General features: G+C 51.0%; 1 protein-coding gene and 1 long non-coding RNA gene across 3 annotated transcripts in view; both read right to left on the reverse strand.

The window, feature by feature from the left end:
* The window catches only part of MAPKAPK2 (MAPK activated protein kinase 2), a 45852-nt gene that overhangs the window by 26859 nt on the left and 3506 nt on the right, over positions 1 to 15487 (reverse strand). The gene's annotated exons all lie outside the window — the stretch shown is intronic.
* On the reverse strand, positions 1919 to 15151 carry LOC131814369 (uncharacterized). The gene is made up of 2 exons (XR_009347290.1): positions 4114 to 15151; positions 1919 to 2407 (listed from the first exon to the last, which is right to left on the reverse strand). It is a non-coding gene; the product is annotated as an uncharacterized LOC131814369 (long non-coding RNA).

Below are 15487 nucleotides of genomic sequence, written 5' to 3' on the forward strand. Positions count from 1 at the left end.
GGTCAGTGAGAGGTCACCACAGTGTCACACATGGGCTGGGAGAGCTCAGCCACCAAATACCACTAATCTCAACAGAGACTGAAAGGGATGGCAGGCAAGGGTTCTCACCCAACTCTCTTCCCACCATGGGCTAGATGCCAATGGAGAAGCCACAATGAGTGACAGACATTCAGACATGACATAAATCATGTAAACATTTCCCAGGGAGTCTAATATTTTTGTATTCAAACTATATACAGGGGTGCCTGGGTGGCTCAGTGGGTTAAAGCCTCTGCCTTCGGCTCAAGTCATGATCTCGGGGTCCTGGGATCGAGCCCCACATCAGGCTCCCTGGGAGCCTGCTTCCCCCACTCCTCTGCCTACTGTGATCTCTGTCTGTCAAATAAATAAATAACATCTTTTAAAAAACCACTATATACATATATATATACATATGTATAGCTCGGATTGTCTCTGGATCTGATAGCAGTCTCTCCCAAACCCACTCCCTGAAAACGACGTTTGTCAGACAGCCCGCACCCCGGATGAGTTTGTGATAAAGACCCTCCGCGGGCTCTCTGGTTTCCCGAGGTGGGCTCTCTGCTTCACTCACGAGGAAGCAGACTGTGAAAGAGCGTCTCCCACTGACCTCAGCTGCTGCTGGGAGCCCCTGTCCTGGTGACAGGATGCAGGACACTCTCAAGGCCACCACCACCACCCCCCAACACACAGGAAGCCTCTGCCTCTTGAGCAGTTGCCTAGGTGCTGAAGCCACGGTCTGTTCCTGGTACACACATTTCTTAGAACAGTGGAGCTGGGGATTGTGGTTAGTATTTGGGCAGCAACAAGAGGTTGGGGAATTCCTCCTGCCCTGGTTCTGACCGAGGAAGAGGAGAGACCCGAATGTCAGCTCTTCCTCTCAACCCTAGTAGCATCACAAGAAAACAAGATGAGACCCCGCCAGCGGGACTGAACCGTCTCTATCACTGGAGACAAAGCGTGCTTCTTCGCCTGAGAGAAGGCCCCCAGTTTAGTCCTACACAGTTTTTCCAAATTGCTCTTCTTGCCCACTGGGCAAAATAAGTCTAATCTATACAGACTGGGAATGAAAGGGAACACAGTCGGCCGCTCCTGAAGAAGCCCCCCGCGATTCCCCAGGCAGTCAGTCCCAGGCCCCGCAGCAGAGAGCAGAAACAGAACATTACCTTTCCAGCCCCCAATCCAGGCCGCGTCCCTCGGGAACCCCTTTGGGTTAGACAGAGCCCTTTGGTTCCACTCATGACTCCATTTATCTTAGCTGAGCAGGCTTCTGTTTGGATGTAGCGATTTCTGAAACAGACACTTTAATTCTTGATTTCAGAAACTTTTATTGTTTAAGTATCAGTTTTGCCTCCAGGCAGCCAAAGCTCCATGCCCTGCTTGTTAATTATCAGCTGCTAAACAGCACTTTTCTCCCGGGAGCTGCTGGGGCCCCCACCACGGAGAGAAAGCGGTGCTGGGCGCTAGGAGAGGGGCTGTGGCTCCCCCGTGGCAGGTGCATCAGAACCCAAAAGACACACAGACAAGGAAATGGGCCCATGTCTGTGGGCACACACGACCCCTCAGCTAAGGACCTGGCACTGTGCTTTGCATGGAGGATTCCAAATACACGAGACACAGTCCCTTGCTCAAGGAGCTCAGAGTCTAGCAGGGAAAGACCCACGAGTGGCTGCCAAATTCGTAGCAGACTTACTGCGAGTGTGAACTGGTGGCGGGAAGGGAGTTACTCCACCTGGAATTGGGACTGGGGAGCAGGTACAATGTGAGCTTCGAAGGCGAACTAGAGCTCTACCAGGACATGAAAGGACAGACAAAAGGAAGGCCAGGCCCAACAGAAGATCTGGGAGCGTAAGAATGCACTCAAGAGTGGGAAGCAGTCATTTCTGAAAGGGTGAGTGTATGTGTGTGAGGGGTGGGGGTGGGAAGGAAAGTCAAAGCCAGCTTGTTTGAGTATCATGTTAGGAGTCTCAGCATTACCCTGGAGGCAAGGGGAGGGTGCCCCTGAAGGTCTCCAAACAGAAGAGAGGTTTGTGGTCCTATCTGCCTGGCAATGCTGGCCAAGTGTCTCAATGCCTCTGAAGGAAAACAGATCAGTGCCTTCAAAGAGCAAGTGTTAGCCGTGCAGGAAAACAGGGACTCTTTCCTGGGGGGTGGTAGGCAGAGAGGCGGACGGTACATGTGGTCCATACCAACCCCCGGACTCTCCACAGACAGGGTCCACTGCGACGTGGATCTTTCCTCTACCTCTGAGCAAGGCCTGATGATGAATCGGAAGGATGCTGCAGTGAAGTCTCATCTCTGCGTCTCCCTCGAGCCCTTGGCAGATCAAGTACTCTGAAAACGTGCCATGACGCTGGGCCACAGGCTGTGTTCAAATATCTGCAGAAGACTGAGTACGGGAGATGGCACTGATGCATTCTGTTAGGCTCCAGAAAGGGCAACAAGCATTAGGGACTATTACAAGCTCAGGGAACCAAACTTTGAACTCAATAAACACAGAACTTTAACAACAACTTTTTTTTAACAAGCAATTTTTTTTTTTAATGGTAAGGTCTTCTTGAAAAGCGGTGAGCTCCCCCATCACTGGAGGAACTGAGAGCATCAGTTCAATACATCAGTGGTGGCCAAGCCCACATGATCATTAGAGAGAACGCACATTCCCGAATGCCAGCTCTGCAGTCTCGGACTCAATGAGCTACAAAGAGTGGGGCCCAGGAATCTGCATTTCAAATGTTACCCAGAGGTGATTCTGATAATTGACTTAGTTTGGGAGCCCCTGGGTAGTTGACCATTTGCAGGGATGTAGTCCTAAACAAGACAAACTAAATACTATTTTTTTTTTTTAAGATTTTATTTATTTATTTGAGAGAGAGAGACAGTGAGAGAGAGCATGAGCGAGGAGAAGGTCAGAGAGAGAAGCAGACTCCCCGTGGAGCTGGGAGCCCGATGCGGGACTCGATCCCGGGACTCCAGGATCATGACCTGAGCCGAAGGTAGTCGTCCAACCAACTGAGCCACCCAGGCGTCCCCAAACTAAATACTATTTAAGGTCCCCTTTTAAATTATTACCTTCTCTTTTCCCTCTTACCTGGGCCTTAAAACCTCTCCTTGTGCGTTTCCACAAATCCCTTGCCAGCTCAGATAATTCTTTACCAGGGCATAGAACAATGACCTCAGAGGCCAGCACTGTCTGAGAGAAGGCTCTGTGGTGACAGAATGTTCTCTATCTGTGCTACCCAGTACAGTAGCCACTAGCTATAGAGACTACTGAACCTCTGAAACATGGCTAGTGCTACAGAGGAACTACTTTTTAATTGTATTTATTTAATTTAAATAGCCGCATGTGGCTAGGGGCTCTGCTATTGGCCAGAGCAGTGTCCTGTGGAAAGAGGGCTTCCGTATTCACTATGGGATCCAGGTAAGCAAGCAAACTCCCTTCACCACCACCTCCCAGAGCCCACTTCCAGCCTGCAGCACCCTACTTGAGGACAGGGAGATTGAATTCAAAGAAAACAGCAGGAAAGGAGGAGCTCTATGTCAGCTGTACCAAAGACAACAGGTAGAGAGAACAAAGAGCCCAAACTAAAAGGCTCACCCCTAAGGCCTCTGCCCTTCTCTGCCCCCGAAAGCAATGAACAGCAACAGCACTGGTGTCCCAGCAGCCACCGCCCACCCCAGGCGGTGGGGCATTTCCCAGCTTCCTGAGAGCAAGCAGACCTCACTCTCAGGGATGACTTAGAACATCCCTTGGTTGACTAAAGCTGGAGTCCCAAAGGTTTGTAGGGCTGTTCTGGGGTGTAGAAATGTAAGAAAGAGAAAATGAATCACACAGAAAGAAAGAAAAGAAACACAACCCCAAACCCACTACTTTTCCAGACCTCAAAATTTTTCATCAGGAAAATCCATCATCTGCACACTTTCAAACATAACTGGATTCCTGCCCAGGTACAGTACAAAGGCCAAATTCAAACCTGACTGAGAACTCCAGATTAACACGGTGGCCTTCAGCCTTGATCCCCGCCTCCCACATTTCAGGCCCTTTTGCCCAGCATCTGCTTAGACACACGCTCTGAATCTACCACAAAGTGTGGTTACCTGAGCCGGGAAGTATTGCCTCAACCTTCTGGAATACCAAACGACCACAGACCAGTGCGGCAGCAGGAGAGGCCGGGCGGGTATCAGGAACCATCTGGCCTATTTAAACAGCTCTCACTGTCAAGGACAGGCCACCAAGCATCCCTCCAAGTAGCCAGCCTGATGCAGAGACGCAGTCCCTCAGAGGAAAGGACACTGACAGGGAAGAACGGGGGAGAAGGGATGAAAGCAAGATGGGCTACAAAACGCGTGGTGAGGGGGGAGTGAGGCGATGACCTTCATCAAAGACTAGACACTGTTTCTGAAGTTTACTGGAAGATGGTTTTCCCCTTCTATAAAAAGAAAAAAAAAAAAAAGAAAGAAAGAAAAGAAAGGAAAGATCATGTTGCAACTTCCTTCACCACAGTACCGGCTCAGGAAAAAAAACCCAGACCTTGCTTCACTTTACCAGCTGCACTAACCGTCACCTCCATCCTGAGCCCTGAGTGCTGAGGCCTTGAGAGGCGGGAATCAAAGATGGCCAGAGCCTAGGGTCACACAGCCACCCCATCACCCTGCGAACCGCCTGCCCACACCTCCACCTGAGCAGCTGAACACAGGGCAGGATGAGATTCTTCAGAGCAAGACAGAAGTCCTGTGAGGGCCCAGAGGCCGACCAAAGTAGGCTCTGCCACAGGGTCAGCGCGGCCACCTCTTTTTATCACCCCTTTCCTCCCTGGCTCTGCTGGATGCTTGGCCAACTCCCAACCCCAAGCATTTCCTATTAGAAGAAAGATCCCTGGAGGGAGATCCTCTCTCTCCCCGCAGCCCAACAGGAGACGGGAGTACCCAGTGCAATTCCTTAACAACCCACGCCCACTGGCCAAACTTTAATCTGCGTCCTCCCCTGGGTGTGTCCCAGGTGTGATTCCAGGATGTGTCCTCTGCCTAGGCCAGGCAAAAGTGACCCCGTCCCCTAACCCCTTCCATCCTGAGGAGCCCATCCCCTGTTTCCATGTCCTCTGGGGCCACCCTATTGCCCTGACCCCACCACTTACGCACCAGAACCTCCCTGAACCTCTTTCTCTATATGGAAACCCCAACATCAGACCACGTGGCCTCCTTGTGTCAGAAATTGTCAAATGGGAATATGTGTAAAAGGGCACAATCCAGATCGTGGGGTGCAGTCTTTTCATTCCTTACACACACACACACACACACACACACACACACACGTTCCCTGCCCTTCTGAATGGAAGGTTCCCAAAGGCAGTGCCCATTCCTTATCCTTGTAGCAATTTGCACAAAGTAAGTATCCCATAAATATTTGATGATACAACATAAATTGCCAGAGCAACTAAGTACTAAATTATAATGGATTCATGGAGGAACTACTGGAGAGGCAGTAGCACAAGCTGAATGAAGCCCAGGTTTTAGAGTAAGACACTCCCATCATTAGCAAGCCCAGGGCCTGGCACTTAACCCGCTGCCCCTCTGCCCTCCCAGCATTTCCAAGGTGCACTCCAACACCACCTTCCCAGTAAAGCCTTCCCTGAGCCACACACACATTCCCAGCATTCCTGGGCCTCCTGCCTCCTTTCTTTCTGCCACCATCTCTATCACCATCTGACAGGCGGTATCGTTTAATTGATTGCATTTTGTCAGTCTCCCCTTGCTAAAATGCAAGCTCCATGCAGACAAGATTTTGTTTTTGTTTTTGTTTTTGTTTCTTTGGTACACTTAATGTATCCCTGGGGCCTATAATAATTTATAGCAGTTAGCAGACACTCAGTAAATCATTGCTAATGAATGCATTGTTCTGCACATGTGACCACATTTCCTCTTCTGTAAAATGTAAGTATTCTGTAAATATTTTTACTTTGCTGTATTATTTTAGGGTTTAGTAAGATTAGTAAAAACCCAACACAATGCCTGACACAAAGTATCTGCTCAATAAAGACTTGTTATTAATCTGGGAAACCTTGACAGTGTTGCTAAACCTTCAACAGTGATTCAGCTGTAGCATTCAGCTACAGAAGACTGAAGACTGTTTATGTATCAAAGCCAATCTGCTGTTCCCATCTATCCTTAGGGAGGCTGCAAAAGTCATTCTCAGCACTGCTAATTAATTTTCTTGAGTGGTAAGCTGCTTCGGGTCTCAGAGGGATAGAAGGCACCCTAAGGCAAATCCTGCTTAGAAAGGCAGGAGTCTAGTCTAAGCTGCTAGAAAGAATCAGCCCTCATTGTTCCAAATTCCTCTCATCTCATATAGCAGAGGTATTAAAGGGGTCTAAACCCAAAGGGATGACCCTGACTAGTCTCCCATTCGAGGCTAATCCTGCCATCTGGGCCTCCTGATGGCCCGTCAGCAGGAAAGACAGGAGGCAGGCATGGGAGAGAATACATGTTTATAAACAGTGGTTGAATGGCTGAGTGAATAAAAAACTACCACAGCCCGGGGAAGGCTGATGGACCACTGGCCTACACAAAGTGAGGGCAGAGAGGAATGGTCAATCCCCACTACCTGGAACGTGGGCTGCCCTCCCTCTTCCCAGTGCGGGGCTGTGTACCCAGCAGTGGAGTGACAGAAAGCCCTTTGTGAAGTGCAGGAGTCCTCTGAGATCAAGTCTGAGACCAAGCCGGAGCCCTGCAATTCACAAAGGAGCAAACGGAGTGAGGCCCAGACATGTTCTCAGACCTTCTGAGGGCCACACAAGCCGGTCTCTCGGACACCAGTCCTGGTCTGTGTCTCCTTCAAACCTGTGGCATGGAGTTAAGTTGCCCCACGAGATTCAAACCTCTGACCTCAGACCTGGCAACCTGGTACTCGACACTGGTCTTCTTGCAACACACAGGAGCAAGGCCAGCTGTCACATCACCTTGGACTGCATGTGTGTGTCTCGGCTTTGTCTGGCGCTAACCAGAAGATGCCAAGAGCTGGAAGAGAGGTGGTCAGTTCCACATCTGTCCCTCCCCCAGTTAAAATTCTCTGAGAGGCAGAAGGGTCATCCCTGTAGTGAAGCAGGAAAAGAAGGGGCTCTGGAACAGGGAGGAGACAGAGAAGAGGCATCAATGGGAAACTGTGGTCAGGATCCTTACAAGAATGAGAAATCCGTTAGTAGAAACAGAAGGTGTCAGCTTGAGTCAGCAGATCCGAATGTGTGGAGGGAAGAAATGCCCAGAAGACTGTTCCGCTATGAATGGCTTTTTAGCAGGCTGGAGGGAAGAACAGGGACAGACACTTTGGGGGCCTTTACTGTAGCCCTGGCTCAGTCTCAGAGAGCCCAGCCCCCAGGACTGTGCCATGCCCAGAGCCCTCCCCCCACTCACCCGAGGATCACCATTGGGACCTTATGTTTATGCAGGCAGCTCCCACTATTATTCAATTACCACACTTTTATTAGGCAGCTAGGTATAATGCGCAATGCCAAAATACTCCATGACTTTTTTTAAAGGAGGAAATAAGAGAATACAAAAGATAATGACGTGAGTCTTCATGAACTTACAATGCAGCATTAGAAGGGTCCCTTGAACATGGGCAAACAGACTGAAAACAGAGGGAAGGGAAGAGTGTCTTGGCAGGTCTGACAGGGCAGGGTAGGGGAGAGCCACTTCTGGTGTGAAAGCTTTCATGAAAGTGGCAGCATTTGTACAGGGTGGAGTAGGGAGATACAGACAGGGGTGGGGCAGGGAGGCAAGGAAGATACAGATGGACAGATGGCATACATACCATGCATGGGCAAGGTGACGGGGTGGGGGGGGGGGGGGAGAGGGCAGTGCAGGGTTCTATTCAGGAAACAGCAAACGTAAGCCACTTAAGCTGAAATGCAGCAGGTATTCAGGAAAAAAAAATAAAAATAAATAAAACCGAAAACCAAATTGGCGTCAGATCAGGGAAGGATCTGGAAATCTCCTGTATTCTATCGCCAAAGTGAACCCACTGAAGGGTTTGAGCTGGAAAGCTGTATAATCAGAGCTGGGCTTCAGACAAAGTAACCCCCCATGCGCTCCAAGACACTGAGGGGCCAAGACCTTCGTTCCCCAGTTGAGGTCCTCAGAGGGAGTTGTGTGTCCCTCCTGGCCCCTACCCAATCCCCCTGCTCTCCATTCCTTCTATATCAAACTCTAGTTTATGTTCTTTTTAAAAATCTAAGGCAAGGTAACCAAAACAAGTCCTTGAAACCAGAAGGGTCCAGACACAGGCGAAGGAGCGCTCATACACTTGTCCTCCCCACTAGGAGCCCAGGTGACTAGCACCTGCCAGGGGAGGGGAACACGAAGGTATGAAGTCCCGGAGAATCCCACAGGCTCCTGGGGAAAGGCTGTGATGCTTGGGAGCCTGGCAGTCAGAGGGAGTAACAAAACTTCAGCGTTTCTATAAACTAAACATTCACAATGCAGGCGACCATACACACTCATTCTGCCCTCGTATCCTTCTACCTTTCAGAGATCTGGGTGCCTGTGAGGACAGAGGCATTGCGAAGGGCACAAGATGACCCCTGCTACCGTTGCCAGCACAGGAGAGCCAACAGGGTGCTCCAAGTACCAAGGCCCATGTGGCCTCTCCACCAGTCCACCTGCATTCCTAGGATGCTCTACGTTCCACACGTGTGGCCTCCAAGGCCCAGGGCTCCCGCTCTACTTCCCTGCCCCCCACAGGCCCCTGAGCTCCGCGGAAGTCGGGCCTGTCAAGCAATCCACAGATTCTCCACTTAGAGAGGCTTCCCTTGCCCAGTTCCGCTGACGCCGGGCCTGTGGAATCTACAAGCCTTCCTCTAAGAATGACAGAAGTCAGAGAGGGAGGCCCGGGACAGAGAAGCGGGAGGGTACGGTTACTCCAAGGACAGGGGCTCCTTCTGTCAGAGTTAAAAATAAACTCTTAGCAATTTACACCCAACTCCTCCCTCCAGAAGCCAATGGGCCTTGGCAGATAAATCTCTCCCTGCAGAGAAAATGAGGCCCCAGAGGGCCAGATGGGAGAAAGCAGCCCATACAGACATGGTCCAGTATGTGCCTCTAGCTGAAGCCAGAGGTCCCCAAAGACCCACCTTGGCTCCTATAACTCTTCCTCACCTCCTCTCCCAAACAACTCCAAGTTCAGAAAAAAGACACAAAACCCTTGTTTGCATGGTTAGTACCACACCTGCCGAGGATTAGGTGAATCAGGAAGAAGAGAATGCCAAAGTCAAGCTAAAAGAAGTGCTTGCCCACTATTGCTCAATTCTGCAACTACCTGAGCCTCCTCCCCTCGCCTGCACAGGACCCCCCGGCAGTAAGGGAAGAGGCTGCCTCAATGGGCTTCCGTGGGCTCAGATCAGCAGTAACCCTGCCTCCACCGTCAGGAGAGAGGAGAGACCCCTGTTCTCTGTGACATAGTGCAGGTGGCAAAGCTGGAAGGCCAGAGGGGCCCTGGCCTGACCCAGGAAGGAGGCCCTGAGGGTCAGGGCTCAGTGAGCCCTGGAAGCCAGCAGGATGAGGTCACACCCCTGCGCGTAACCTGAAGCCCCACACTGCAGAGGTGGAGAATTAGCGGGGCAACAGGGCAGGAGGCCCAGGGCAGGGAGGCGGCTCAGCCACAGGGCAGTCGGGGTGAGGGCCACGGACAGCCTCATGCGGGGCTCTCCTACTCACCCCCACACCCCTTCTGGCAGGGGGGGCCTGCTGGCCAGAGCAGCTTGGAGGAAGCCCAGGCAAAAATCTCATTGACTCCAATGAACTTGGGCGCCCTCCCCCTAAGCCTTCCCCTGATGGAGAAGCAAGGCAGCTCCACGGAGCCTTGGCACGCACTGCCCTCTTCTCACACAGCTGGGGCTAGGCAGGGGCTTGGGGGCAACTTGCTTTCCTGAGTGAGAGGAGTGGGACAAGCTACCTGGAGAAGCACCAGCCATGGCTCACTCCCAGCCACAGGAGAAGGGGGTAGACAGGGAGACCAGGCGCAAGGAGAGAGATGCAGGTCTGCGGCGTGGCAGTTAGACCCAGGGCCGACGGCAGGGCTGGGTGGTGAGGGGAGACTGCAGCAGTAGCGAGCTTATTTTTAGCTGTTGGTACAGAGGGGCTGAGTAGCAGTTCTAGGCCCTGGGCGGGAGGCCAGGTTGCAAATGTCCCGTGTGTGGGCTGGGAGCCCAGTGACACTACGGATCATCACAATGGCCACGAGGTGACTGACGCCATCACCTGCGGCAGAGGGGTGGGGGGCAAGGTTCCCAGAGGAGCAGGACAGCAGAGGAGCCGGCAGGGGCTTGTCAGCAGGTCCCCTTTCCCTTTGCTTTAGGTTCAAAAGACTCAATGGAGACGAGTGTAGCAGAGAAGGCATCAACAGCACAGGCCCCCGTGTTCCCCTCATGTTCTCTGAGACAGAAAAAGCCACACAGTTTCCGTCTTTAGCCACCACGCCTCACCTTCCAGATGAGTGCTGCATGGACACTGGCCACGGAGATGCCTGGGATGTCCCTCAAGAGTAAGATGCCCTTTCATATGACCCTTCTAGGCAGCTCAGGTTCCTAGCAGAATAAACACAGAGCTTGGCCGGTCTTAGAGGGGGGCAAGAGTTACAGATAGGGTTTGACCTTGGGGCCACGTCCCAGGCTCTCCCCCGGCCAGATAGCACACAGAGATGTTTACTGGATCAGAGAATAAAGATCCCAACACTGCACCACCAGAGGCTGTGTCCAACCTTATTCTGCTTTCCACTCTGTGTCTTCTTCGTCCAACCACGTATGATGGCCTGGCACCCAGGACCCCACACTCCAAATCTTCAGGGATGAAACTACTGCTCAGCACTAAGTGAGCAGGAAGAAGAGGAAAGAGAACAGCCAGCACCAGGTATCCGTCTCTCCTCTTGCTTCTTTGGACTTCTGATATCCAGTCTTACACCGTCTTGGGGTGGGGTGGGGGGTGGTACTTGGATGTAAATCCTAATTTCCTCATCAGCTTTGGGAACAGTCCCCACCTCTCACCTCCGCACAGCTCCCAGCCCACACCGTATCTCTGGGTGAATGAGAAGACCCCTGTCTGGAGGAGCCCAGCCACAAGCCAACACAAAGCCTGCCTGGTGGACAACAGGTTAGGTCACAGCCCTCACCAGCCCCCTCGGCCAGGTGCCCCTGTGCCTGCACCGCCAATCACAGCGGCCATGTTTGGCCCCACACCTCAAATGGGAAACAAGTCTCTGATGGAGAACATAAAGAATTCCTCATCTCCACCGTGAGACACAACTATACTAAGATTCCTCTGACTTCAAGGGAAGACTAGATCTCCACGCCACCCCCACTCCCGAGGTACACAGCCCATCCTCTCTGCTGAGGCGCTAGCTGGAACACTCTCCCAGTCTTCACACGAGAGAGGGAGCAGCTGGTCAATGATGATTATTAATTAACTGGACACAGCCACCTCAGAGCCTAGCATCAAGCTTATCAAAAGGGCATCCACGCCGGCACAGGCGCTGCTGATGGTCAGACACGGGGAGGTCAGCAAGTCACCCTGCCGGCTCTCAGCCTCTTGCCTTCCACCACCCCCCAATGCCAGTGCTCAGGAGTAATTTGTAGCCTGACCTCTGACGCATGCACCAAAGCCTGGAAAACCTAACTGACCTACTTAAGGTCACATGACCAGTTAGCAGGACACATAGACTGGGCCCCTTTTTTTGCTTTCTTCTCTTCTCTAGCACTTAACCAATAATTAAAAACTCATCTCTAAAAATTTGTATCCAAAGATATATCTTAAAATGCAAAATATCAGTATCCCTCTAATGATGAGAAAAGGTACAAAATTTAGGTTACATACTTGGTGTACATCAAGCTGCCCAGTGGCATGGTCCCTTCTCTTTACCAATGTCCCCATTTATGAGGTGACCTATATAGAAAAAGCCTAGTGACCAGTTAGTTGAGCTGAGAGTTGCACTGCAAGGGCCATCCCTCTAGCAACCAAAAAAACCAAAGGAACCCAGATGAAGAGGAGGTCCCAGGGAACTGCGTCCCTGATTAAGACACAGGGTAAGACCCTGGACATAGCGCTGACCCTTTCCTGACTGGCCTAACCACCCGCTCTGGTAAGATGGAAGCAGTCAAGAAAGATGACCAGGGAGTATCAACAGCTCTAAGGTGCAAAGGGATATGGTTGTCTTTACCACCCGAGCTTATATCAGTACCAAGAGCAACCGCAGCCCCTTCAAACACAAAGAACAACTCTGCCCGGCGCACCCACCTCCCTCCTAGAACACTGAAGCTCCTGGAAGGGTGCAGTCCAGGGAAGAGGGAAAAAGAGAACCCACGTGGCCCTTGGAAGGGCCTGAATCAGGACCTCAGACCACCAGGGACAGTCCTGAATCACAACACCGGAGGGCCTCGGGACTCATGGGAGGACTCCAGTGGGATGCCAATGCCCTGTCCTTCCCCACAGTGGGTGACATTCCTCCTGGCACAGCCTCCATACATCCCTGGGATTTGTGGGTGACAGGAACTTTAGCCCCTCCTCCCACCCCAGGATCTGGCCGAGGATTAAGTCTGCAGTCCCAAAGCTTGGCTCCTCCAAGCCTCTCCCTGAGTTGCTACACCTGCTTCTCAAGTAGACTTGCCAACTGAAGATGGGTCAAGTCCTCCAGTCCCAACCAGTCAAAACCTCTTAATCATGGGCACCAACACCTTCTTCCTCCCGAAAAGGAGCTTCTTCATTTCCCAGGCACCCACCAATACCTGGTCCTGAGGCCTGGGGCTGCTTTTCTCCTCCCTTCTGTCAGTCCCTGATCCCAGATCTTAGCTGGAGATTATTTTCAAGCTCCATCAAAGCCCACAATTCACAAGTGAAAAAGGACCATGATCTGACCCAACTTAATCCTGCCTCAGTGGACGCCAAGAGTCTGACTGCAGTAAATAGGGGCCAAGGCCCCATGAGAAGGAGGGGGGTCTCTGAAACTAGAAACTTAGGACCTCCACGGTCCAAACCTCAATGATCTGTCATCCTTCTGCCTGTGAGTTTACTTCATGCCCCTCAAATATTGTAACAACCACTTTTAATATAAAGCTAGGTTAAGGGCACCTGGGTGGCTCAGTGGGTTAAGCCTCTGCCTTTGGCTCAGGTTATGATCTCAGGGCCCTAGGATCGAGTCCTGAGTCGGGCTCTCTGCTCCACAGGGAGCCTGCTTCCCCCTCTCTCTTTGCCTCTCTGCCTACTTGTGAGCTCTCTGTCAAATAAATAAATAAAATCCTTTTTAAAAAATTTAAATAAATAAAGCTAGGTTAGGTTCAATTCTGGGTCACCAACCCTACTTGGTCCTTGCCCACCTGATCTCCAGTTCTTCCCTCAGGGCCAGCATCACCAGCCACTCCTACAGACCTGCTCATACTTCAGAGGCCCAGCAATGAACTGTCCCTGGTTCCTAGAGTCCTCAGAGATTTCCCTTCCAAAACTCTTCTAGCCCCAACCACAGGATTTCACCTCTAGACCAGCACAATGCAGCAGAACTTTCTAATAGGAGGAGTATATGCTTCTGTGCTATCCAGTTCAGCAGCCAGTAGCCACATGTAGCCACTGGAGACTTGAAAGGTGGCTAGCTGATTTTCTATTTATTTTTTTTTAAGATTTTATTTATTTATTTGACAGAGAGAGATTACAAGTAGGCAGAGAGGCAGGCAGAGAGAGAGGAGGAAGCAGGCTCCCTGCAGAGCAGAGAGCCTGATGCAGGGCTCGATTCCAGGACCCTGGGATCATGACCTGAGCCGAAGGCAAAGGCTTTAACCCACTGAGCCACCAAGGGGTCCCTGATTTTCAACTTAATTTAGATTAATTAACATTAGTTTAAATAGCCATGCAAGGGTATTGGCTGCCATACAGGACAACACACACTGCATCTGTTAATGCCTTCTCCGAATCCGTTTCTTGACCCCTCAAGTTTTAAGGCACTTTATGTGACCAAGCATATAGCAGGATGCTCAGTGAACTGTTAACAACCTATAAGCAAAGGAGATATAAGAAGCTAATTTGGGGCACCTGGGTGGCTCAGTCAGTTTAAGTGTCCGACTTGATTTCAGCTCAGGTCACAATCTCAGAGCCGTGAGATCAAGCCCTACCTTAGACTCTGTGCTGGGTCTGGAACCTGATGAAGATTCTCTATCTCCACCTCTGCCATTTGCCCCACCTCATGTTCTCTTCTTCTTCTTCTTTTTTTTTCTTTTAAAGATTTTATTTAGTTGACAGACAAGAGATCACAAGTAGGCAGAGAGGCAGGCAGAGAGAGGAGGAAACAGGCTCCCCACTGAGCAGAGAGCCTGATGTGGGACTCGATCCCAGGACCCCGGGATCATGACCTGAGCTGAAGCTAGAGGCTTTAACCCACTGAGCCACCCAGGCACCCCTCTCTTCTTCTTTAAAAGAGGCCATTTTAGTGAGTGAAACCTTCCTCACCATGCGATTTCATCTAGCAAACCCCATCTGGGAACAGGGCCCTCACATAACCGTGCTACCCAGCGTGCTACCCATGAGGTATCCAAGCATGAGGTGTGCCAGTGGGATGCTGCCTGTCCTTCGCGGCTGTGGGAGCTCCGTGCCTCCCTGTGTGTCCGGAACAAGCACATGAGGTTCCGATTATCTCCCCTTCAGAACACCAGAGGAAGCCCCACCACAGTGACACACAGTGACCTGGGGAGGGAGAACCACTGGAGAAAGGAAAGGAGAAGACATCACAGGACCTTGTTTTCTCTCTAATCCACGCAATGGAAAGATAAACAGAGGTAAGGTATGACAACATTCTATATTTTGTAAAGCAACAGCACCCTTCAACTAATCAGAGTCATGCAGCAGAGAGGGACAACAGTGCCAGCTTTAATTAAATTTGTTCAGCTAATACCCAAGAGTCACCATGACACAGTGAAGCAGGAAGCAGCTGAGGAACCCCAGGGGGCATACAACCAATTATTACACAAGTGGGTTGAGACTAGGTGTCCTTACCAAAGAAACAGTTAATATGGTTCCTACGTTCTTCTACAAAAAATAATAAGATTTCTTTCAAACGCTCCCTAAAAGGTGTGGAGGTGGCATGCATATATATATATATATATATATATATATATATATATATATATATTTTAAGCTGGTTACCTGATTTAAAACTCATGAAGCTGCTGAGTTGGTACATAAGCTGCCCCTCCAACTTCGGGGGTTACTGCTGGGGACGCAATAAATACCCACCCGGCACCCCTTTGCCCAACAGCCCAACAATAAATACCGAACAGTCAAGGGGGTCAGAGAGCAGCTCCTGAGGCTTGAGGAGCTCTGGAGCAGCAGCCAACCCCAGGTCTGGGCCTGTGGACGCCACTGCAGTTATGAAGTGGGAAGGGGCCTGAGACAGGGAGTCGGGCGTCCCAAGTTCTAATCCTGCCTCGGCCAAGTGCATGGCTCTATG

Source organism: Mustela lutreola, chromosome 14 (genome assembly GCF_030435805.1).
Source record: "Mustela lutreola isolate mMusLut2 chromosome 14, mMusLut2.pri, whole genome shotgun sequence".
Lineage (NCBI taxonomy): Eukaryota > Metazoa > Chordata > Mammalia > Carnivora > Mustelidae > Mustela > Mustela lutreola.